General features: G+C 33.0%; 1 long non-coding RNA gene across 2 annotated transcripts in view; it reads left to right on the plus strand.

The window, feature by feature from the left end:
- Positions 1 to 7,580: 7,580 nt before the first annotated feature.
- LOC118199813 (uncharacterized) overlaps positions 7,581 to 25,594 on the plus strand; it is a 93,670-nt gene continuing 75,656 nt past the window's right edge. The window contains exon 1 of one of the 2 annotated variants that reach the window (XR_015041497.1): positions 7,581 to 7,855. This is a non-coding gene — a long non-coding RNA (uncharacterized LOC118199813). The remainder of the gene's footprint in view (positions 7,856 to 25,594) is intronic. The other variant, XR_015041498.1, reaches the window with a different exon arrangement.

The following is a 25,594-nucleotide window of genomic DNA, read 5'->3' on the forward strand; positions in this document are numbered from 1 at the left end:
ACAGTATTTTGATAATTAAGACACAATAACACGCCGAATAAATACCAATTCTTTGTTGTTTGACTTCTGAATTAGTATTTTGATAACTTGAAAGAAAGCTGGAAAATTATATACAGAGACTTTTCGCACATTTTTAGACGGCTTTCGCTTTGCTATAAAAATATTCGCGTGCTTGGAATTATTTTACTGCAACTATATTTCTGAAATTATAAATTATGGTATGCTGTATCAAAATTTTGTTTTCATGCAAAATGACCCTTTTAAAGAAACAGTGGATGAAAGGCTATGTTTGCTCTCTTTCCGAAGAGAATTGTTATTTAGTTACTAAAAATTCTGTGAAAGCCATGATTTATCGGTGTCTAAAGCAACGATAGATAATATTGTCAATAAGAAAGGGGGAAAAACGTGAAAGTTTGGCTTCAAGGAGAATAATTTTACAAAATACGTGTCGAAGGAAAAAACGGAATGTTTCAAATGTTGCAAAGGTAACATCTTAAAAAAATCTTGCATATCAAAGGACAGGTGTATAATCATTAAAATGCTCAGTGGCAACTATGAACAAAGTGCTTAATACTGATCCGAATCTTAAAAAGACGAAAAAACGTTATGTTCATCTTCTTTCTCCACGACATATCGCGAAAAGCAGAACGCACTGTAGAAGTTTCTATGAGAAACAATTATTCGGACAAAACTGGAAAAATTTTATCACAGTCGATGAATATTGGATATATTTAAATGACCGCAATAAAAAGAGATCCATTTATTATCATCAAAGAGAAGAAAAATATCTTAGAACATGGTGCAAAGAATCTAAAGAAATAGAATAGAAGAGAAACACGCAAATGTGACAATCAAAATCGCAATAACAACCTTGTATTTCGCGTACATTTATTAAAACACTCGTATGAGTGTTTTAATCTAAAGAAGGTTTTTCAAAGGGATTTATGATTGTTGCTCTTTTTAGCTACAGTGGCATCAATCGATAGAGCTGTATCAAGACAAAGGAAGCAAGCGCACATCAAAATCCACTGTTAATTTCCTAGGAAAAAGTGGAACAAGAAACGTATATCAAGGTCATATCATTGCATACCATTCATTCACATCCCTACTAAATCTCCTTATGTATCACGATTGTTTCGCTTTTGGATAACAAAACAATTCACGTATTGTTTCGCTTTTAGACCTTTAAAAAGCGGGTTGTCCAGACGACGACTTACAAACCTCCTTGGACTTTGGAAACTGTTTAAAAAGAATGGTATAAAATACCTCTTCCATTACTAAAAATTGTCTTGGACAACTACTTTATTGTCTTAGAAATTACGGTGTGAAAAGATAGTGAAGAATAAGGGTTATCAAATGGAACATTTAAAACACAAGTATGTTGGCTAAAATATTTCTCTAAATACAATGAAAAATCGTCTAAAAATGTGCGAACAGACTTAGTATTCGAGAAGTCCAGGTTCGAGTCCCGGAGAGAACATTGCTCATTTTTTTTTGCCTCCTGCTTCACAAAAATCCTAATGCCTCTACAGCATTAACGGAAAATTGCATGACATGACATGACATGACATGACTTTATTATGCCGCGAGTAGCTAGGGTAATTAACTAGCTTTGATCTGGCTCAATTAAAGTAAAACTGACATGCAGGTATAAGAAATACATAATCTAAAGATACAAAGATATAAATATGAGGAAAGGACAAAACTATAACTGGCCTATGGTGAAAAAATAATTAGTTCACAGCTATTATCTCTGCATTCGTTCATTAAGCAAGATTGAAAGTTATGCTTGACGTAAATCGCTACGCCACCTCCGCGGTGACTCGTACGATCACACCGATAATTTCGATAATTGAGGATAGGCAGCTGGGCATGTGTTTCGGTTATAATCTCAAAATGGTTATAATGAATGTAGAAAAATTCTGCAATTCGCGTACCTTATTATTTAGGCCATTGACATTCCATGCTGCGAAAGAGATTGGAGTAAGTAGTCATGGTACTTATCCATTAACAGAAGAATTAGTGGCACAGTGACATATGGTGGAATTTGGAATTATTAGCAGTTAATTACTTGAAGAGAGGTAAACCCGAATCCTTAAAAAAATTGTATCTCTCTCAAGATAATTTCACACAAGTTCTTCTTCAAGCAGAGATGAATCATCCTCGAAGCAAACTGGAATGGGTCTCATTTGTACGTAAATGGATATATGATACGTAAATGGATACACAGCAGCTATGATTGGAATAAAAATAATCAAATGTAATATCATAATAGCGCATGTATAGGAACAGTATTTCAGAAAGGGTAGCCATAGCTCTGTGCTCCGGTCAGTCAATACTTGATCCAACTTTGAAAGAAAGATTCCCTTATATTTTTGGCAGTAATGATATTTATTTGACACTAAAAGTAATTTTATCTCAATTCTTCCAACTCAAAATATTTTACGTACCTAAGCTGATGTATTCAGATATGTTTATGTATCCAATCTTACGTTTCAAGCAAAAGAATAATTAAAATTTATTATTTTTCTGGAGCGTTGCAAACATTCGAAAAATTCTTCTATATCGTGTCAGTGTTATCATTGCGATGTAATGTGCAGTTTTAGGCATTGTGCACTTGGAGCTCATCCTGCAGTGTTGGTAAACAAAAGCGTCGAAATAAAGTGACATAATTGTGGGTAATGTTTCCAATTCCTGTCTATTCACAGTATTGCGGATTATTAGTGTTGAAGTATCGAATACTATATGACAGAACAGAGCTATGTTTCATCTTAACATACAGTGCTGTCCCAGCCATTCAGCATCTAATCCTGAACTATCACTGATCAATTAATTTACCATTAGTACTGAATTTAATGTCTGCGGAATGGAAGGAATATTGATAATGGTATATACACATGAGCAACTCAGGCATGCTGCATAGGCGCTTCCGTATTACATAGTTTATTATTTTCTCCATTACATCTCGAGACAATGAAGGCTACACTGTAATCTAAAATTTCTTAATATTTTATGCCGTTATTTTACTATCACACCGTTCAAGTAATTAAATAATGTGGATAACGCTTATCCTTCCTTAATCTACCAACCTCGGATTAATTCATTAAGTATTATTTCCACAAACGTACTTAATTACGCATTAGCAAATATGCACATGCCAAACGGTCCTAGGACATGCATAATATAGTGTGTACCTTTTCTGAGCTAATATTTCTGTTTGTGAATTAAGTGTCGCCTCTTCAGAGAATGTCAACTAGATTAGGCTTAGACTAGCAACTGGAAAACTCCCTGTCTCTGCAATAAGCTTGCAACCAGCAGACAAATTTTATACTGTCGCCTGTTACATTAAAATAATCACTTCAAGGCCTCTGTCAATGCCCCCTTCCATTTACGATCCTAACTGGGGTCCTCATTGCCGCACAGCATTTATTTTCGTCAAGTCAATTGAGTCTTGAAATCCAGACAACACGCTAAATGATACATGTAAATGAAACGATATATTTAAACTAAAGCATGTTTTGTTTCCGTTTAGAATGTTTAGAGCGTGTAACCTTAAACACGCTAAACGAAATTGAAGTTCGGGGAAAAATTAGCGAGTCGACGTTTTTTAAGCAGTTCTTTGTTTTGTTTTTGTGGTTACGAGTGAAATAGGAAGGCGTAAAATAATCTTGAAGGGTTACATTTTAAAGTAACAGACAGAAATCTGACCAATGGTTTTATTCCTAAGCTTCCAGACAGGGAATAATACATTCGCTTGAGAACTGGCCATGCTGGCTTAAGATTAAGTAGACTAACGTAGAACAATTCACTTCAAATATATTTTCCTGACATTCCCTTTGGCGTCGTTCTTGAAATATGAGGTATGAGGCTGAATGTGATTATACATATGGAACCTTGTGCAGATCTTTTAAGTCAAAACTGTAGCTTTACTTACGCAGTAGCAAGCACTCTTACTACTGAAGATGTTCTTGGTTTAAGCATCAGAAGAAATCTAAACATAGTATATGAGCTTCTTAATTGTTAATTAGGATTTCGACTCACATTTATAAAATAAGTGTATGCATTTTTGCAATATATTTCACATAGGTTCTGTGACCTTAATCTGCTAGTTATCCGTAATATTATCCATTGCATTGATTTCAGTAAGTTACAACAAAAATTTAGCAGTATGTTACAAGGGGTCAATAATTTTGTGTTTATACCAGCTTATTAAAATTAGGAAGACAATATTAATCGTAATTCTAATGATATATCAGATAATATTAATCGTAAACTTACGATCGTAATCATTACGGTACTAAATCACAAACTGCAGTTATTTGACTTGATAGAAAAATGACAGAAACTTTCGTTAAGACACCTTCTTAACGATGCCAAAGCAGTTTATTTTTGTATAAAACAGATGGAGTTAATGTTCTGCCAGTGACAAATTTGTTAGGAAAACAAATGACATTTTATCATTATGCTTTCAACAATCATACATTGCATGAACTTTGTTCATGAAAAATATATGCTCATGTATCGTCCTTGCTTCTTCGAGAAATGTTATGTTTATATTAAAAATCTAAATGTATGAATATCTTAGCTGAAATTCAAGTAAATTTCTTTTTATGTTTGGATTTATGATGCGATAACTTCAGTAATAATGAGTTAGACTTTCCTCAATTGGTTATTTTTTTAACAAAAGTGCACATGCAGGTAAAAAATATTGCATGGAAATAGATCATGTTTTAATTTCTGAGACACAAAGTTCTTAAAAGCGAGAGAGTAATAAAAATACCTCGTAAAATTTTATCGCTGAAAAGCAAGCGACTGAAATGATGTTTTAATGGGGTACTTATGAATGAGAAACTACTAAAATAGAAGAATGATTTTTAAGAAACTGTTTGGCTTATGTCATGTAACGCATTTGGTTAACTGATTTAGTGAAGATTTCCAGACATGAAATTGACTCTGTAAGGTATTTCTCCCGCCTTCTTAGCGTATCTTCGTGTAGTGGTTCTGCACGCTGGGCAGATTCCAGAGGTCCGTGGTTCGATTCCCGGGAAAAGGCGAATGCTCATTTTTCATCTCTCTTGCTTCCAAAAAAAAATTATAATGTCTTTACAGTGGCGCCCGAACTAAAACAGTGTTGGATGATGATTCTCCTCACCCAGGATTTGGCGATTGGGTCCCTTAAAAAAACCCAATCACCCTTTGAAACGGGGAGTATATAAGGTATTTCTACCGCCTTCTTAGCGTGCCTTCGTGGTGTAGTGGTTCTGCACGCTGTGCCGGTATCCAGAGGTCCGCGTTCGGTTCGTTTCCCGGCGAACGCGATTGCTCATATTTCACCTTGCCATCTTGCATGGTTCCAAAAAATACCTAATGTCTTTACAATGGCGCCCGAACTACAAGGGTGTTGGATGATGATTCACCTCCCCCAGGGTTTGGCGATTGGGTCCCCTAAAAACTCCAGTTGCCCTTTAAAAGGAGGAGTATATATATATGTAAAGGAGGATATTTCTCCCGCCTTCGTGGTGTAGTGGTTCTGCACGCTGGGCCGGTATTCCAGAGGTCCGTGGTTCGATTCCCGGCGAAGGCGATTGCTCATTTTTCACCTTGCCAGCTTCCAAAAAAGTAACCTAATGTCTCTACAACTCTTTCTATAATAATCTCTGCTGCGTTAATATTGAAAATTGGTTTCAAATCATAAGGAATTTAGCAAATATCGGCTCATGAATTCTTTTCTAACTTTGTTATCAATATGCAATACTGTTTAATTTTGGTTTGCAGTCCACGTAAAAATTAATTTTAATAACGAAATGTATTTGACTATTACTACTGCTACTACTCTCTATAGAGTTGACATCCGACCTATGGTCTTTATACAAACCAAAGACACAGTCATCTCGATCGTATATATTTATTGAAGTCTTATCTGTTACATTATATAATACATGGAGCAGTATGAACCAGGATACCTCTCTGTACAAATATGCGTTCTTACGACAAGTAAGTACACAGTTTTGCTGAATATATAACAACAATAGCAAACATTATATAGTCCGTAGACATAGACAGTCACAGATTCAGTCGTCATAATGCATAATTATAATGGATAATCGTGGATAGTTATAGAAATACAGAGATATACATATTTTATCTTTTATAAGTCAAATGTTATAATGCTTAGTGCAAAGTTAATAATAATGTAAGATAAATATTAAGCACATAACATATGCATTAGCACATAGCTCATGCATTAAATACCTATCACATATGTTAATATATTTAACAATACATAATAATACAAACAATCCATGCGAACGGGCCGGCTGTTTGGACGTTTTCATGGTTTCCCGATATGTAAAGTGTATACGAGCCAGTATCGCTTCAGCGGAGGGCATCCCTTCCCTTAGGCAAATAACCCTCGAGGGCTGTAAGTAATTAAATAAACCAAACCAAACTACAGTAATATACATTTACGTGAAATATTACGATACATATCAACAAAGTACGCAGTACATAAATAATACATATTTCATAATCGTACATAAATATTTCAGATTCCATAATTAATGAATATTCCATATCATAGTAATATTTATTATCTTATATAGCACCTTAATAACAACTGATATATTCATAGTGTAATTTTAATCTCATACACAAATATATTTATAATAATATATTATTACGAATTTGTATCTAGGTAGCTAATTTTACTAGAATTAACATACTTTTAAAGTGATAGCACATTTAATAAATATAACATATTACAGCGCATTTATCAGCTGACATTAAACTCAAAAAATCACATAATTATAAGTAAAAAAGATTAACAGAAAACATTTAATTCTTGCTTAAAGGAAACGAAAATGCCTGACATATGTCGTAAATTTTACAACGGATCATATCAATATGCGAGCCCACTTTAAATTAGTTCACAATTAACAATTCAAAATTAAATTCTTATGCTCAATTGAGTTTGTGATCATGAATAAAAAAACATTAAATCATAAAGTTATAAGCTAAAACCAAGTAAAAATGATAAAAACGGTTCTTGTTCTTAAAGTTATATTTATTTCACCTAAGGTAAAATTTTAAGTAATTAAATTAAATTAAGGGCATTTAGTTTTATTGCAAAACATAATTTTTTTATAATGAAAGAAAGTATGTAATTTTTAGTTATTGCAATGTTTATTAAATAATACCTAAAAATATACCTTATAAGACTGAATGTAGCTAACTTCTTCATATATAGCATTTAATTATTTTCATTGGCGTCTCTTAAATGTAATCTTAGCCCTTTCTTAGAAAATCTCTGCAAGAGAAATCTCATATTTTTATTGGGCTTTTTTTCTAGCGTACTGGAAGTCTTTCTTCTTCGTTTGCTTTTTCTTCTTTTCTTTATTTTGGTATCGTTATCTGGAAAAGACAGTGTCAATAATCTCTGCTACTTTCTCTTTGATTGTTTGTGTTTCTTTTTATGCCGCTCACGAAAATATCTTGACCTTCTTAGGGACCTTTGGCTCACTTTGCTGCGAATTTACTCTTTGCCCCTCTGTTTTCTCGTTAGTTATATTTTTTTATGGGATTATCTGTATTTTGTGAGCATTTACTTCCTCTTAAAAATTTAGACTTTTAACAAGTGTATCGCTTTCTACCACCTTTCGTTATGCTGCGTTTCTTATAGTCACTTGCATTTTACAAATTCTAACTCTGTAGTAAGCAGATATATCAGCTACAGTTTCGAAACGCGTTTACTAACGCTTGATTCACATTCTAGTGATTCGCGCGGAATGAGTCTTTTAATTTCATAATGTTTTCAGATCAGGCTAATTAGTACTCCGACAATGTAAGTTAAGGTAAAGTAAGTATTTATTCTATTTTTTACTTCCACTAAGCCTTCAAATGATTATTATTTAGTGTTGTTTGTCATTAAAGCTACCATTGTGTTATTCTATCATGAGTTTGTTTTTTTAAGAGTATCAGTTTTTTCATATTTTTATTAGTCCAAAGGGGCTCTGTCCCTGAAAGACTATAGTTTTCGTTTTGCGATTTTGCATTGAATCACTATAAATGTCCGTTTCACATTTCAAACCGTTGCCACCAAATGTTAGAGTCCTGCATTATATTTGAAGAAATTAAATAATGAAAACTCTGCATAAATGTATGTATATTTCTCGCATTGTGATAAAACAACGGTACATAGACCATCGAATTTTAATGACATAACCCTCCTACGAATATGGGCATGTAGAAGATCAAATTTGAAATTTTTAATTTGCTTTATTATCTATTTCATAATTTGTAAATCTTTAACGAATTTTTGATTAACAAACTCACGGATTTCAAAGCGAGCAAAGACAATACTCTACGGGAAAAAATAAAAACTTTTTTATCTCCAGCGCGCGGAACTGTGTATCAGAAATTCTAAAGATAGGCTCATTTTAAGGCTCATTTTAAAATTATTTTGCGACATTCCTATTGAACTGAATTTTATTCTTTAAGTGCAAAGAACATGATATTTAATAAATAAAGGTAATACAAAAAACGTTAAGGTATCTGCCTACGTTCGGAGCACTCTTTTTTAAAAACATAGAATTCTGATGAAATATATATTTATTTAGTCAAAATATGATATCAAATCATGAAAATAGGTAAATTTTTAGGAATATTTTTATAAATTTTTGAAATATATGCAATTTAATGCAAATTTTTAGGAGAATTTAACACTTACGTTAAATGCCGTATATTTTTTCTCACAGCATATATTTCAATTTTTTTATACTGTATACTACTACAACACTTATCTGTGTTATGAACTAAAATGTATATGATATTTCTAAAATTTACTAAAATATATGTAATTACATGAAAAAACTCAATTTTTTGTAAAATATTTCTTATCGTTTTATATAGAAATACTTATAAAACAATCAAATTAATAAATATTACTTAGATTGTAGCTTAAAACCTAATAAATAATATAGAAAACATTTTAGTGAAATTTAATAGAGATATCTTTAGAACATTTTGAGTAATTACATTTCTTGTATGTAAAAACACTAGAAAAATTAGTTTTCCAGAAAACGCATTTAAAGATTTCACATTAACAGAAAATCTGTTCTGTTGTATTTACACACTTAAAATTCTCCACATTTGTACATCAAACCCTCCATATCTTTATACTTAAGTAATTTTGATTTCCTATTTAATTTTAATTTTTTTCTGGCTATTTTCGAAATGAGCGACGAATGAATTTTCGAGTTCTTTATTCTTTCGTTACCAATTCCAAAGTAATTTTTAATCATTTCTTGTTCAATTGATATGCCTAAATGTTCAAACACAGGAAGTAATCCAAGATACCCTGAATTAAAAATTAAAACGGCTATATATGCACCCAGCAACATAGTCTTTATACCTAATCGTAATGTTGCCAAACCCAGTTAAAAAAACCGCAATGTTGCCAGTCCCAGTTCAAAGAATTAAGGCAAATAATTATCGCCAGAAACAAAAAAAGTACCGAGAATTAAAATGAAATGTTTTAGCACAATTTTACACACAAACAGTTTAAAAAAAAAAAAAAAAAAAAAAAAAAAAAAAAGGATAACAACATTATTTACCTTTAAGTTGAGCCTTTTAAATGGCACTTCCGGTCTTTCTGCTTTCACTTCCAGTGCAGTTAATTGGCTATACCTTCTCTTCTAATTACCACAAACGTAAAAATGAACCATTTTCGGAATCCTACAAAATTGACCTTTGAAATTGGGCAATAAAAAAAATCGAATTTTTTCGCCGAAATCGTTTTTTTAACGTAGGCAGATACCTTAAAAACGCCCCTTTGAACGTAATTTAAAATCTGAAACCAATCAGATTTTTTTTAAATTTTATTTTATTATTTTATTTAAAGTCCTTTAACGCCGCAACTTTTCCAAGTTATTATTTTCATTCAAATCCTATGCCAACAATCCAGTTGTGCGGCTTATTTCACTTATGACAGTAATATCAGAATAAGCCCGCGAAATTCATCATGGCAAGGAGACCGAGATTGCTCCTGTCGTTGTCAAGAGCCTTGAGCACCATACAGGTGACAGTACTGTAAGGATCCTAAGTTTTACTAACGTTTATTTTGTTTTAAGTCTTTACTATCACTTCTTATTTTCTACTTCCGGCCAGAATTAAAAGCTTTAACTTATTTATGCAAATTTGTCTTGCGAACGCCAAGTACTTAAGTTGTGGCTTTTTGCCAAGCAAGAGAGAGGAAGGAGCTATTAGAAGCAGGCCGCTTGCCATAGTTTTTTACTCGGCTGCTGGTTGCCTTCAAGGCCAGAGGTTTAATCCTCTTGATAATTTTAAACGTATCGTAGTGTTAGCAGTTCTCTGTACTACATACGGCTTTTTGTTAATATACGGCCAATCTTGGAGTTAGGCACTTGTTTGATTAATCCAAAGTTAGTTTAGTTAGAGTTTAGTTAATATTTTTATATTCTTACGTTCAGACCACAAGTGGTTGGTCTCTGTATTCCGAAGTCCGGAAATCATTGTAAAGAGAGAAAAATAAAGGGTTTCGTATACCCTTCCTGTGTGTATTGTCTACTTCCCAAATTTATTGAACATAGCTTTAGTAAGCTCCCTGTTCCGAGTCAGGACAGTTAATGTTCCCAAAGCAAGTAAGGAGGAACACAGAACCTGATAGTACGACTTCGCTCAGTTCCGCCCCCAATTTTGATTTAGGGAACATGAGAACATGGTGACGAGTTCGACAGTCTCTCACCCCTCTCTCCCTAACATCTATATCTCGAGAAGACTTTCGTCTCGTCATATATTTAGTCCCATACCGCAAACATTTACAAGCATCCATGCCTTTTCCAAGATTCGAATATGCGTCCTTCGTTACAAGAGTTACTTACCCCTAACCACTATACCGTCTAATCCATTTAAGAGCCTTTCAGGTTTTCTCTTTAAGTATTGATGGAAGATAAATTAATCATTTCTTGGACATGAGGTGCTTCCTCACTTAAACGTTTACAGAAGTACTTTGCGCACACGTTCATAACACAAAATTAATGAAAGTCATAAACTTAAGGAAAGAAAATAATCTGAAGAGTTTCAAAATTTAACGATTGTTTAAAAAGGTCCTTTTAAAGTTAAATATGATTTATCAGTAGAGGTTTTCGATAGAAATGGCTCAGTTGGAATAGTGAAGCATTTTATAAGATATTAGAATGCATTTAAACTAACATGAGAACGTTATATACTTCTGTATATTAAAAAAGGGAAAATATATGTAATGTAATTCTATAAAAAATATTTTTACTTAGTTATATCATGCATTACATGCATTTCTATTTAAATCAATCAGACTAAAAATAAAAATAATAATCTTCTTAAGGACTGCATCTGTTGCTTTCAAGTAGTTTAATTTGTTAATAAATAACAGACAGATTGGATATGAAATCTTAGCTTTTATGAATGACAACAGACTCGAATAAAAAGTGAAACAACATAAAATAATGTTTAGAGACTAATGGCCCTTTTGTGCTAAAAAAAAATTCAAAAAGTAAACTAGATATTAAACAAATAAAATGGTTTACAATTTAACTTAATTTTATCGTAATCGTATGTGGGACACCGAGTGTCGTAAGAAAGACTGAGGAATGTAAAAGTAAGAAATGTTATTGAGAAGTCCAGTTTCATAAAATTGCCAAGTAATTGCCCTTCTTTGATATCTTCATTTACTCTTATAGCCACTCGAATCTCTCAGCTCTTATAGCCACTTGAAATTCATCGGACACCCTTCGGTCTCAAAAGCTGTCTGAAATATTGTCCATGATTTAAAATTTTTCTAAATTCAAGCATAAATTATCATAGAAAGTGCTTGTGCTTATAACAGGCTACTGCGTTGTCATGGAGATTTCATTCCATTAAACGTTATACCTTACTCATACTTGCACGAATTTTGCGGATGAAAGGACAAGGTTCATCTCTTCTTTTCTCTTTCTCTGAAGGCATTTCCTCCACAGTCGCCTTTTCTTGCTGTTTTTAAAAATTTATTTTAGTTATTTTTTATTCAGCTTATTTTGTTGGTCGTTTACTAACTTTCCCACGTCTGCATTGTTTACTTACAAAACCTACGGCCTTGCCTAGAGACAAAATATCATAGATGACAAAAAATATGTCATAGTCCTCAGAATCGTTGTTTGCAATTATTAGAACTAGAAATCTGCATTTCTCCCGTTCGTGATTGCGCTGAGCAGAAAAGGCGGACTACATAGCTGTGCGGAATGTTCCTGCCGAGGAAGACGAGGAAAGACTAAGACAGAAAGGATAGTGTGTCTTTCCGATTCTGATGGTGCTGAGGTCTGACCTCCATGCTACGCCTATATGATGATGATGTTTGCCAACGTAGTCAGCAGCTGTGATTCTCTCAAGCATGATGCAGAAATGTGAGGCAATGAATCCTAATAAGCAACATCTCAGTGGAGATAAGAATAAGCAATCTGGATTATCTATCTACATCGCCAAATACCTGCCTATATGAAAAGGACTGTTAATAAGGATTAAGTCACATTATACCAATCTAGTACATTCGGACGTTAGCTATCGTATAAGTTCATTAATATGTCATAGTATGACACTATTCATCTGTGTTGTTAAATCTTAAGGATAAAAGTCACGGACTAAATCTTATGTTTAATATTTCAACTTGGTGCAGTTTATACTTCTGTAGCAGAGAACCTCGGGTTTACACCCATCACTACGCGTAACTCTCAAGGTCCTTCAAAGAACCCAAATCTTCAAATACAATAGCAATAAAATCAGGCGTAATTTTCTTCGAACCACATCATCCTGTGGGTCACTTTCTATCAGCCTTTGCAATGAGCGATAAGTAATGAAAAGAAAAACAATAATGCTCTTAAAAGCTCCTGGGCGTTAATTATGTGTCAGAAATGTTATCCCATAACACTTTTAAAGTCCTTTTTGCCTACTTAAGTGTTCGTTACAAGAGACTCCTATCCTCATCCGAGATATTTTCTATTCAGTTAATTTGTTCGGTAACCAATTTGTTCGTGACAGGAAGTTTCCGTATTCCGAAGTTCTAATGTACACAACTATTCTGAGTAGCGAAGTAAACTTTTGGTCAGCAGAATTATTAGATTATACTAAATTTAGCTTTAACGAAAAATTCTGAGTATTGCTGAAATTTATTAAGTATGCTTGGAGTACATAGTGAGAAGTTATATGCCTCACTTCAAAAAATAATGGAAATCATATCAATAAATAAATAAATTAATTATAAGTAAGTAAAAGCATCTACATCCGCCATTATGATACTCCAGGTCCCTGAGCAACAGTCAATGAATTTATTTCAAACTTTCAACGCCAGAATTCTTAATCTAATTTGATCACTCATTGGACAAGATACATAGATGAATACTCATAATTATATGAAACAATTTTAAAAATCACACAAAGTAAATTACTCAATTTATAATTTTTTCACTTATTTTGCAAACGCTTGATGAGTCCAGTAGCCATGTATGCCATATATAATGCATTGTAATGTGATACTTAGACTACATCTTCTGTAATATGATATTAACTTAAATAAACCTAACATTTAACATATTTACATTTAAAATATTTGAAAATAATCGCCGTTAATAGCTGTTTAACTGCAATTGTAAGAAATAATTGAATAAAACTGAAATATTTGTAAATGTATTAAGACACTCTTATAGGTTACAACTGAAACTTTACCTCAGACTTTAAAATATGTTTTACATAAAACAGTTACAAAAAAGAGAATAATTCCTTGGCATCTAAGATTTCAATAATTTACAGAACAAATTCTAAGTTTTAAACTAAAGCTTGATTAGTCAACATTATCTTTGTATTTGTAAATCCCTACCAAGCGCACAGCTATTTATTTAAACGTTTTGCTTCCGACGGATTTAGCATGAACTAGTTCTCAGAATGACACTTCCGCGAACGAGTGCTCACGAACATTGGAGTTTTGATGAACACTCGAAAACGCAGCAATCAGAGTTAAACTCTATTTTTAACTATGTAACATGCTATTAAATTTCCAAAGCTTTCTGTCGAAGCGAGTATTGGAATATTGAAGCAGATATTAAAGCATAGGGTTAAACTCAGTAATCTAAATGTTAGTAATACTTAAAATAAACTGCGATTACTGGTTCAATTAAAATATTAATGACTGTTTTCTTTAAGTAAAACATTTAGTTTAAGGCCGCTATCACACGTCGGTTTGTTTCAGAAGAACAACTGTTTGGAACAGTTTTTCTGCTTTGTCACAACAGCCAATCAACACAGATCGCTTTGGGATGAACGCAGGGAAAACTGGTTCCCCATTACAAACAAGCTGATAGCATTCGAAGCTGATAGCTAATTGATTGAAAACGAACAACCTGCGATTTTTTTTTTTTTTTTTTTGGAAAGGAGGGAAAAAGTCGCGCGTCTTTCTTTCAATAGAAAATCAGGCAGAAAAATTGTCCGAAACAGTTGTTCGTGTGATATGGGCCTAAGACATTATCCAGACGATTTGTTCATGTACTTCAATCAAAGTTTGCCACAAAGACCAAGATCATTTAAAAGTCAATCTCTGACCAAATTAATTAGAAATGTAGATAAGACATATATAAAACAAAGTTAAAACGTTATTGTGGTAATCACCCCTGTCTTCGGATTGAATCCCTTGAGGGGATTTGTCAAAAATATTAACTCTTTGCCTCCATTTCCTCATAATCCCTAAAATGCTACTTAACCTTATCATAAATACTGAAGTTTTGGTGGACTGTAAAATGTATTTTCTTTAAAGTGCATGTTACTTCAGCAAATGTGGGCATATTGAGCATTTGTATAATAAGCGGAAAAAAACTTAGCGAAACTTAGCGTAGAAAGTACTTAGCGAGTTTGTGCATAGTAAAGTGTCACATATTTTGCATAGTATTATGAATTTTAGAAATGTTTCGCTGAATTATGAATAACTCTGTACTTCAATGCAAAAATACTTATACACATTTAAATTACGCTATTACTTTGAATTTAAAATAATTAAAGCAATCCATTTGAAAGACTTCAATGTTCTAAAAAAATATTTCAGTTCTACGGTTAATTGTATACACTGGAATCTAGAATCTTTTCGGTAAATTCACAGTTACCTTTGTTAATACATAGCAAACCCTGCTATCATTTGAAACGTTAGATTTTCATTGAGGTCTACATTGGTGTGAATTCCCATGGTACGTTTTACTTATATTAATTAATAAATAATATAACAAAGTGTGTGTGTGTTTGATTATGGCAAAGCCTCGAGGGCTATCTGCCTAAGAGGAGGGATGCCTTCGTGGAGGACTTTCTAAGGGAAACTGGCTCGTATGCACATTACACATGGGGAAAACCACGAAAACGCCCACGCAGCCAGCCGGTTCGCGGGATTCGAACCTCGGACCGAATAATATAACAAAGACCGGGAGAGAAATTTGAATCTAAGCCATATCAAGATACAGAAAAATGAAACTTAATGAAGCAAATTCACTTTAGATATCAATGACGAGAAAGTTTAACAAGCTTATGCTTAACAGCATTTAGACAGTAAACTTAAATTATATGCAGTGAGAAACGTAAAAGTAAAATCTGAAATCGTATTTTTGTTTGCATAAACACAAAGAGGAAGGAAAGAAAAATGTACCGGAATTATTACTTGGCATCGGATAAATATTTTGTTGGCAATACTAATATAGGAAAAAAATTTATAAAGAAGACGATATATATTTCCCTGTCATTTACTTCCATAAAGGCGAAAGAGACTCAATTTCTGTCTCTCATTCATCTTATTTACTTCTTTTCTTTTAAGATATTTTCGAGGCACGTTATAGGCATTTATTCTGACATAAAACGTTCATAAAGATATATATATATATATATATATATATATATATATATATACAACCAAAACTTTGCTTTATTCAGTTCGGACTATTGCATCAAGTGCAAGAACTTAGTCTGTTAACCCTCAGTGCATGTCTTTGGACTAAGATTGATCGAGTTTAATATATTTTAGCATTATAAAAGGTAATATGTAAAACTATTTTCAACGATAAATTCCGCAGCATTTTCTCCAGATAGTAAAACAAAGTTCAATAATTTTTGATATTTCTAATATATTTTCCCTCCTCTGAGACTTCATATTTTTACTAAACCTTTTCCTTGTTTTATACATAGTTCTATATACTGATTCAGAAGTCAAACAACAAAAATCAGCGTTAATTCACAAATTTTGTGAATTAACGCTGATTTTTGTTGTTTGACTTCTGAATCAGTATTTATTCGGCGTGTTATTGTGTCTTAATTATAGTTCTATATCATAATGCTTTTTGAAAACTATAACATACTGAATACCAGTATTGTTTGTAAATCTAACTGCTAGATTTAGTTATCTTACCTGTTTTGGAACTATGAATCAAACATAAAGTTTTAACTAATTTTTGGACAGGTTGAATTATCGAATGCGCACGGGTATATTTGTACGAGTATAATTTTACGCCTGTTTATGTGGCACATGTCTTAATTTTTATATACCTTTATACTTAGTTTTGATACAGATGGACAAAATATTTGTTTGCTAAATTTTATCCTATACTTCAGTTACATTTCCAATAAAATAAGTCTTAAAACTGAACAGAAAACTTCATGAAAACAACTACTGCACAAAAATTGGAAAGAGGTATTTTTTCAAGAAGGCACGTTTCGCAATAGATCATGTAAAATATAAATTCATTTATTGGTATTTTCGCTATGATTTAAATTGTTTCAATTATAATTTAAAGGGTAAAAAACAAAGTGGTGTATATTTTAACAGCAAAAATTATACTTATGTTTCTTAATTACACTAATATCCTTTCGATTTCATTTATTATGCTTGTTGAGATCTGTAATCGAAAACCTCGGTTCTGAAGAAAAAGTACGTATAAGCTCAGTTATTAATTGATATCCATCCTAATGAATTTTGCACTAAATGAAAATTCGAACATATTCTTCTTCTTTCCTGTCATTAGTCAGAAAGACCACCTCCTTAATTAAATGTTTCGGGCTTCTTTGTGCAAATGTATAGGGCTAGTGATTAAAAATTGCACTTCGTACTCTCCGCCGAGACAAGAAAATCGGTTTAGTTGACGACTCCGTAGATTCTTTTCATAACATGAACCATCGCACTATTTAACTGCATCCATATCGACTTCAAAGAAAAAAAATAATTGCAAACAGAATTTCTGGAAAAATAGAGATATCGTCTTGGTTTCCCTCAAGTTAAAATTGATTTAAATACGTTAGTTGGAAACAGACTTGGGTGGTGGTGTATTTAATTACGGCAAAACACACTAGGGTTATCTGCCTAAGGGGAGGGATGCCTTCGTGGAGGACTTTCTAAGGGAAACTGACTCGTATACCCGTTACACATGGGGAAAACCACGAAAACGCCCATGCAGCCAGCCCGTTCGCGGGATTCGAACCTCGGACCGAACTACCAGTGTTCAGCGACTTTACCGCTCGGAAGCTGGTGGACCGAAACAGACTTAAGAAAAAAGTTAAGTCAGAAAATATGTTTTTGAATATCTACGCGAATTTGTCGATTAAATGTAAGACACTTGTCTAGTTCATTAAAGCTTAGTGTATGTCTTCCAAATTAGAAATTTTACTTGTGATATAACGAATTAAAAGATTATTTTTCATGTTTGCAGAACTCTCCCAAAGAGTTGATAATGATGTCATAAAATGTTTTATTTTCTTTTAAGAAAATTTCCAATGAAAGCGTGTGCTAAGGATCAATATTTAATTAATTCAAGCTTGAAGTCATCTTTTGAAATATTCTTCATATTAGAGACACTTTCTTGAAATCACATTTTGTGATGAAAATTTCGATAGCGGAAAGATTTATGTCTATTTTACCATTTAAAATTCCATCTGTAAAACGTAGGTTTGCAATTAAATTTTAAATATATTTCACTTATGTTACCTTTATAATACAGCAGCATCGTATTAGAAATATTCCTTTTTATTGGAATGATAAATATAGATAAAACTCATAGCTTAAAACTTCATAAAATACTAAAATAATTCAGATCTACTGATTTGTTAAATTCAATATAATGTTGTGTCGCCTCTCCTAATGTCTGTGCATTTGTGAAGTGTTTAACCATTTCGAACTCAGAAATACTCGATAGCTGGCTATTACTTAACCTCCTCTCACTCTAACTGTGTAATGCTAGTTGATTGTGGCTCTTCATCCGAGAGAACTTCGTGACACCAGCCCATAGTCTTCTATACCTCTCCGACTGGATCAAAGCAAACAGCTCAAATACTGAAGCCCTTCATCTTACATCCCCTCGATCTTTCCCTACCCAAAGAGAAACCAGTCTTCAATCGATGGCAATGGCAGTTATGGTTCTGGACTCAGAAGATTGGTAAAGGCTATTTTGGGCCATTTTATTTATCTTTTCGAGGATACGTATCGAAAGTGACAGGAAGTAATGTTTTCCTTTATTGTTTCCAAAACGCGCAGCAGAGTAACCGAACTTTGCGGCTTTCTCTTCGTTCTTATGAGTAGTTGCTACTGAACATTTTTCTGAAAGCTAAAGTATTTTGTTCCGTTTTTCATCCTTTAAAGTACCAATGGGTACTTTTTTATAAATTTAGGCAAAATAAAAATAGAATTCTGTGATAAATACCAATATTTATTCGTTTTCCGACGAAGGATCTGTTTATTTTTTTTCTTCTTCCTGACATTAGCAAATATTATTTTGATATATAAAACAGATACGAATGAAAGGAGATCATTAACAAAACCTTTGGAAAGTTCACCATACATATTTCTCGCCTTTAGAAAGTATTTTTCCGCGAAAAATCAAAATTCCAAATCTTTGCTTCTCCAGACTTTTGCTTGTTATTGGCGAAAATCACGAAATTATCCCTGCCGGAAGGCTTTTGTTCATGTTTGACCCAAGAACATGAATTTATATAGCTCTGACTGGTTTCACCTTTCGCTGATGTAGAACCTTAAAGAAAAACAGGCCTACCATTTAATACGAAGTTTGCTCGGTCTGGTTCAAATCCCTACAAACAGCTGGTTGTATGACAATGTTCATGGTTTTCTCCATACGTAACATAGTCATAAGTTGGTTTTCTTAAAAATACCTTCACGTAAGTATGCGTTCCCCTAGGCAAATAGCCCTCGAATGCTTTGTTTTAATAAAAATTCGTTACAAATTTTTATCTAGAGAGTTTGCGCATATGTTTTTAACTTTTAAATGAATAATAATTAGCATAATAAAATTATTTTCACTGTATTTCTATACATTTATACATACAACAGATCATATAGCTATATTTCTATACATTTATACATACAACAGATCATATAGCTATATTTCTATACATTTAAATTTTAAAGGGTTTAAATAAAGATAAATAATAATTATTATTACAATAAAAATATTTTTTCAGCAGAAATCCTTTAAATATAAGATTTTACAAAGATTTCTGAAATCACATTTTAATCTTTTCTTTATCCTTCCGTATTATAATTTTAAGACAGTGACACATGATCCGTTAACTTAAGTTAGACAATTAAATTTTCATAACGATGAGATAGCCTTGTAATTATTATAGTCAGATGAGACAAAAATGTACTAACATTTACTGATTTGCAATTAAATTAATATAAAGAAGGAATTATATCATTACAAATTTCTGTTAGTATTCAATTTTAAAATGAATTTATTTATTTTGAATGATAACATTTCGGTCGCTCAAAATGTTTGAAACAGCTGGAATCTTTTATAGTTAATGGCAGTCACTTCCCTAGAAATCTGAGTATTGGACTGTTATGTATTGCCAAAGGTTTGTTCTTTCACAGTTGTTGCATTAAAACAGTCGACGTACTTACGTTATACGTAATGAGATTGTGATGTTCTTAAAAATGAAGCAGTGTTGCGAAAAAAAAAAGACACTTAAACATCGTGACTAAAAGGTGTTGTAAAAAATATGCGATTAAATTTGGAATTATTGACGTTAATAGTTTGAAATTACGAGATTAATTTTTGATACAAAGAGGCATAACGCATAAGAAAAGCTATTCTAGTGCCATTTAGATATTTAATAGTTTTAGAAACTATTTATTTCAATATTTATCAATGGTAGAAATTGGCCATTGCTTTCAAATTCTTCTTAAGAATAAAAAAATGGTTGTGTACTTTGGCCTGACTGAGTAGTATAGAGAAGAAATATTCAGCAAAGAATACAACTACATGTAAGAAAACTTTTAAACCTAACAACAAAGTAAAGATCAACTAAAAGATTATAGCTGAACTATTCTCTTCCAGAAGAAAAGAAAAGTTAGAAGTTCCGAGGAAGATGTTAAGGAATTAAGTTGCCTAAACAAAATTATTTTTCAAATAAAAACACGTGTAATAAAGTGAAGTTGAAGAATCTAACACGAAGCTTACTCCTAATCAAGAAAGCAATTAGCTAGAAAATTAAAGATTTTACAGCTAGAGATCACTACTTAAAACAAAGGAATCCTAGAAACCGGTCTTAATTTCAATAGTAGATGCAAGAATAATATAGGAGGTTACTTTTGGTTCAAGAACTTAACTTGTGTAGACATTATGGAATTAGTTTCAGGTATACCTGAAATTTTTGAGTCAAAGCAGTAGGATTTAGGAAAAGACCATTCCTAAAACTCGAAAAAAATATGTATAAGATGACAACTCTGAATTTTCGTTGAACAGCAGCTGGAGGTAATTATGAGGCACATTTTTCAGGTGACCAATCTAGGCTAACACTGCAGCAACTGGGCAAAATTTTATATTTCTCATACTTGATGCGATGGCTTAAAAATCTGTAAAAATAATTTTGGTTTTAGTAACAATGGAATTTTATATTTCTGAAAATGTTGATACAAAGTCGATATCAGATCCAAGAAGTTAATAAAAAGGGAAAGTATGCTGATAAAATTGTAGAGTAATTAGTTTTTTTTTTTTTTTTTTTTTTTTTTTTTTTTTTTTTTTCTGAGCAGGAAACACGAAATATGTGCAAAGCCCTGGCCCGGACTCCAACCCTGGACTTCTCGAATTCATGCAGAGTGTGCTACCAAGGCACTACAAAGGCATGCTGTAATGAAAGAAAAAATACATTACATACTCCTTTTTTAAAGGGCAAATGGGTAATAGGAGTCCCAGTTCGCCAAATCCTGGTGGTGACGAATTATTATCCACCACCTTTTAGGTCAGAATTCACTTTAGAGTCATTAGACTTTATGATGCTGGAGACATTAGGTTTTTTTTGAAGCAGGTGACGTGATAAAGATGCAGGGACTCTAACCTGGACCTCTCAAATACACGCTATATATGCTGCCGTTACACCACAAAGGCATGCTGTAAGGAGAGAGAAAATACCTTATAAAATTAAAGATGTGAATTGAACAACAGCTGATAACTGCATTGAAAAAAATATTAGACTGTCGCTAGACAGACGCTACTGTGAGAGAAGGAGCTCTTCCGTGTTGGACATCTCGCTATGATTGCGATATTTCGTTCAAAAAGTGTCTAGAAGTAGAAGAAAATATCATCATAACAGCAAGTAAACATGCTGTTATGATGCACATGGTGCTGGCAAATATACAAAATGCTTCGTGCCATTTTTCCTTCAACGCGTGTTATCGTCGATCAGGAATTAGCATTAAATTATCATAACTTCATCATACTTTTCATGAGCTCAGGTAATCATCAGAATGTGAGCATATGATTGCGTTCTCCGAATACTTTTTTTCATTTAAAAAATGCGCCATGCCTATTTTGGTAAATTTTGTCTCGTGCTGCCGTCTAGCAAGGTTCTCTGTCAAAGGATAGTATAGTAAATAGTATATAGTTGATAGTACAAAAAAATTAATTAAAATGCATTTAAAATAAGGACCAGTTTAAGCTTGTATTTGCATTATTTATATTTGAAAAAAATAACTAACATTTAAGAATAATTATGTTATCGCAACAGATGTTGCATAGATTATAGATCAACAAATTATTCGTATGGATGGTGAAAATTGAATGCAATCGCATGCGCCCGTCGAAGATCATGAACTTCTGTAGTAATGGTGATATGTGTTTGTTAAATTCTGTTGTATAAAACAGACTATTTCAGTAGCTACTAGAAAAATAAAATAATCAGATGTGAAAATGGTAGCTTTTTTTTAATCGTAGCACGTTTTTATTTTATTTTGAAGTCTTGTAGCTAAATCAAAAACTTCCAGTCCTGCATCTCGTTATTAGTTGCTGCATAAATCCCGATTTTGTGAAGTGAGTTTTGCTTTCTAAAATTTATTTATTCATCAGTTCTTTTTAATGCAGCCTCCCGTTTCAGTATTATGGTTAGCGGAATTGGTTGCAACTCAGATTCAAATTTTTCAGAAGACATAAATGTGTTCATAGCATGGGAACATCTAAACCGTCGAGCTAAAGTCCCTTAGATGGGTGTTAGTGAAATTTAACAGGCTAATGGATTCTATCTCCCAAGATGTTTTCGATTTAAAATGGGATGGAGCTAATTAAAAGTCAATATTTCAAATATAAAGATGTCATAAGCTAACCATTGAAAGGTGATCTTCTTCTTGGCCATCATTAATTCATGGATCTGATCTGAGTAGATTACCGCTATAAAAATAACAATTGATTTAATTTAGTTTAAAGATTATGTTATGCTCATTAAATATTTTGGTATTGAATTTAAAAAGCTGAGTATTCCCTCGGAGATTCTTAATTTGATTAAACGTTAGGTTTAAACTGAGAATATCTATTATTAACATTATTTGACATCAGTTTTATACGTTTCGAACTCGGCTAATAAATGAAAACGAATCATAATGCAGATCTCAATGGATGGGGTATTGATTGTTTTCTGTAATCATCTATACAGTTACAAGATATTTTCTCATTCCTTTCCGTATGCCTTCGTGGTGTAAATGTCGACATGTGTTCTGGTTGTCTCGTACGAATACCAGCTAGGGCGTGGTATATGTTTCACTTTTCAGCATTAATATAACCTAAAGACTTTACAGAGTTGTGATGTTGCGTGGCCCCAACTTGTCCGCAACGGTAGTAGTGACTGCTATGAACTGGAAATTACACAGACCCTTAAGAAGAGTTTAACTCCCTTTTTATTTCACTTTAGAAGTCACAGCTGCGTTCACTCGACGCTCACAAACTACGCCGACCCGGCGGTTAAACAAAAATAGAAAATTACAACTAAAAATAAATAACAGGATGAATAAATGACGAGGTCACTACCTACGAGGCTCTATAAACGTGACTAACTTAACCGCGTTCTAAGATAGAGATGAGATTTCAGCAAATTTTCTGAATAAGAAGTTGAAAGATTCAACTAACTGCCGAAATAGGCACACAGGCCGAAACGCGCGGTTCTTAAATTTCTACCTAGCAACCTTCACGCTCGTGAATCAAAAAAGCACACTAACAAATCTCGTTTCCCTTCTATTTAACTCAAAATTACTTCTGCTGAAATTTTAATACTCTGCGCGTTCTACTAAAATTTACATACTCTGGCATTGGCAATTCCAGGGGAAAGTAAAAGCTTGACAGGAAAGATAGCTTAAAATTAAAATAAAGGTTAGTAAAATAAATATAAACCATACATTTGCCGCTGCCAGAATTTGGTAAACTTGGAAGTAAGTCCTAGAAACGACCTGTTGAAAAAGTTTCCACATTCTGATCTAAAACTCAAGAGCTCCGATTACATAAAACAAACTGTTTCGTATAAGATTACAATAATTTCTATAGACACATAAAATTACCATCTCTTCTTACAGGATCCTTTTCTGGTCTTCAGGAATCAATCTTTTCTCTTTCTTCCAGCATCTGGAAGGAATAAGTATCAGTATCTTCTAAATACATTATGATTTACAATTTCTTAACACTGGATAAAATTTTCGTTTTCGATCCTTTTATTTTCCTTAATTAACTGCTTAATTCACATTCATTCAAGTATTCAAACATGAAATTTACTTTACCCTGGTTCTCCACCATGTGTGGTGTCTAACGGGAATATTCGTGTTTTAGTATTACAACACTTCCCCTAACCACAATGATTTCTTAGAATTCCAACAACCAAATAGACACACCTTAATCGAAATAACGAAACTCGATGAGCTATGTTTAATATTCTTAAAATTCAAGTGTAGGTGGAGAACCCTACAAAACACATTCATTCTAAATTCCCCCTCATTCATCTTTAGACATGCAGGCTTTCGCTCTAAAGCATGATTTTATCTACAGTTTAATACTTAAATGAATTCATTTCTTTCGAGTATTTACTTTTAGCATCTAAAATTTTAGGCTTCTAGACTAAATTCTACTTTTACATAACTTTCAAGTATTTACGTATATTTAAAAAATTCTAATATATATGATTTTTACAATTTACCATAAAATGAATAAGATAAAAATAAAATTTTACTTCTGGAGGCACTGAAACTAAATTTTTCATTAATACAAGAATACGAAGTAATTTTACTTTCGGCCAAATTTTGGCTTTAACATAACAGAATTAGTCTCTCGACCAACAGGAACTGCTTGCTCTTAGATTTTACATCTAAAGAAAATAATACTTTTGCTTTAGCTAAATAAAATAAAACAAAACTAATTCTCAACCGAGACAAATTGACTTCCGTCAAAACATAGAGCTTCGTATTTACGCATAACATTTCGGAACAAAAGAAAAAATTTATAGAAGATTTTAACTTTGAGTTTTCGATGATTGGAACTCCGACATCCTCTTCTGGCAGAATTGATCCCACGTTATGGAATTCATAGAAGTCAATCTTCGATTTTGGGTTCTTCGAGTTTCGTTCATGGTGACTTTTCTTTTTCGCCCTCTGTACGCCGGCTTCTTGGAGTGGTAGTCTTCGGGTTCCTGTCTTTTCCGTTTTGCCCCTGGACGGCTGGTCTTGGCGGCCTCCGGTTTGGAATCTTGCTTGAATTTCTTCTGTTGGTGGCACTCTTTTCGTTCCTCCTTCTGTCTTTTTGTTCTCGTGAACGGCGGTCTTGTTTGTTCCTGACTATCTGGCCCTGGAAGTGGTTTCCTCGATGCAGAATTTCTACTGCGGGACGTAGTAACTGGTATTTTCCTATTTATCAAAGATTCTTTACGCGGTGGCGTTGATTTCTTGCATTTCTTGAATGCTGGAGTCTGACCATTTTCCTTTCTTCTTTTCGGGACCGCAGCATGACTTGTAGAAGGGCTAGGTTCCTCATCTGTTCTCAGCTTCTTGGGTGGTGGAGCGGGTGGCGTTACTTCTGGACCTTCCACTTCTTTCGCACTTGGGTTCTACAAGAAACTTTTAAGGATTTCAAAATCATTTTGATTATAATATTTTTTCACCTGTTCGAGACTTGCTTTACAGATTTCCCCTCTCTCGTTCTTACAATACGACTCCCTTGATTTCCTGAATTACATAGGGGCCTTCAAATTTTGGAGCCAACTTTGCAATGAAATTGTCTGGGGAACTTGATAAAGA

This window comes from Stegodyphus dumicola, chromosome 6 (genome assembly GCF_044657685.1).
Source record: "Stegodyphus dumicola isolate Sdum_Otavi_A_Nest chromosome 6, ASM4465768v1".
Lineage (NCBI taxonomy): Eukaryota > Metazoa > Arthropoda > Arachnida > Araneae > Eresidae > Stegodyphus > Stegodyphus dumicola.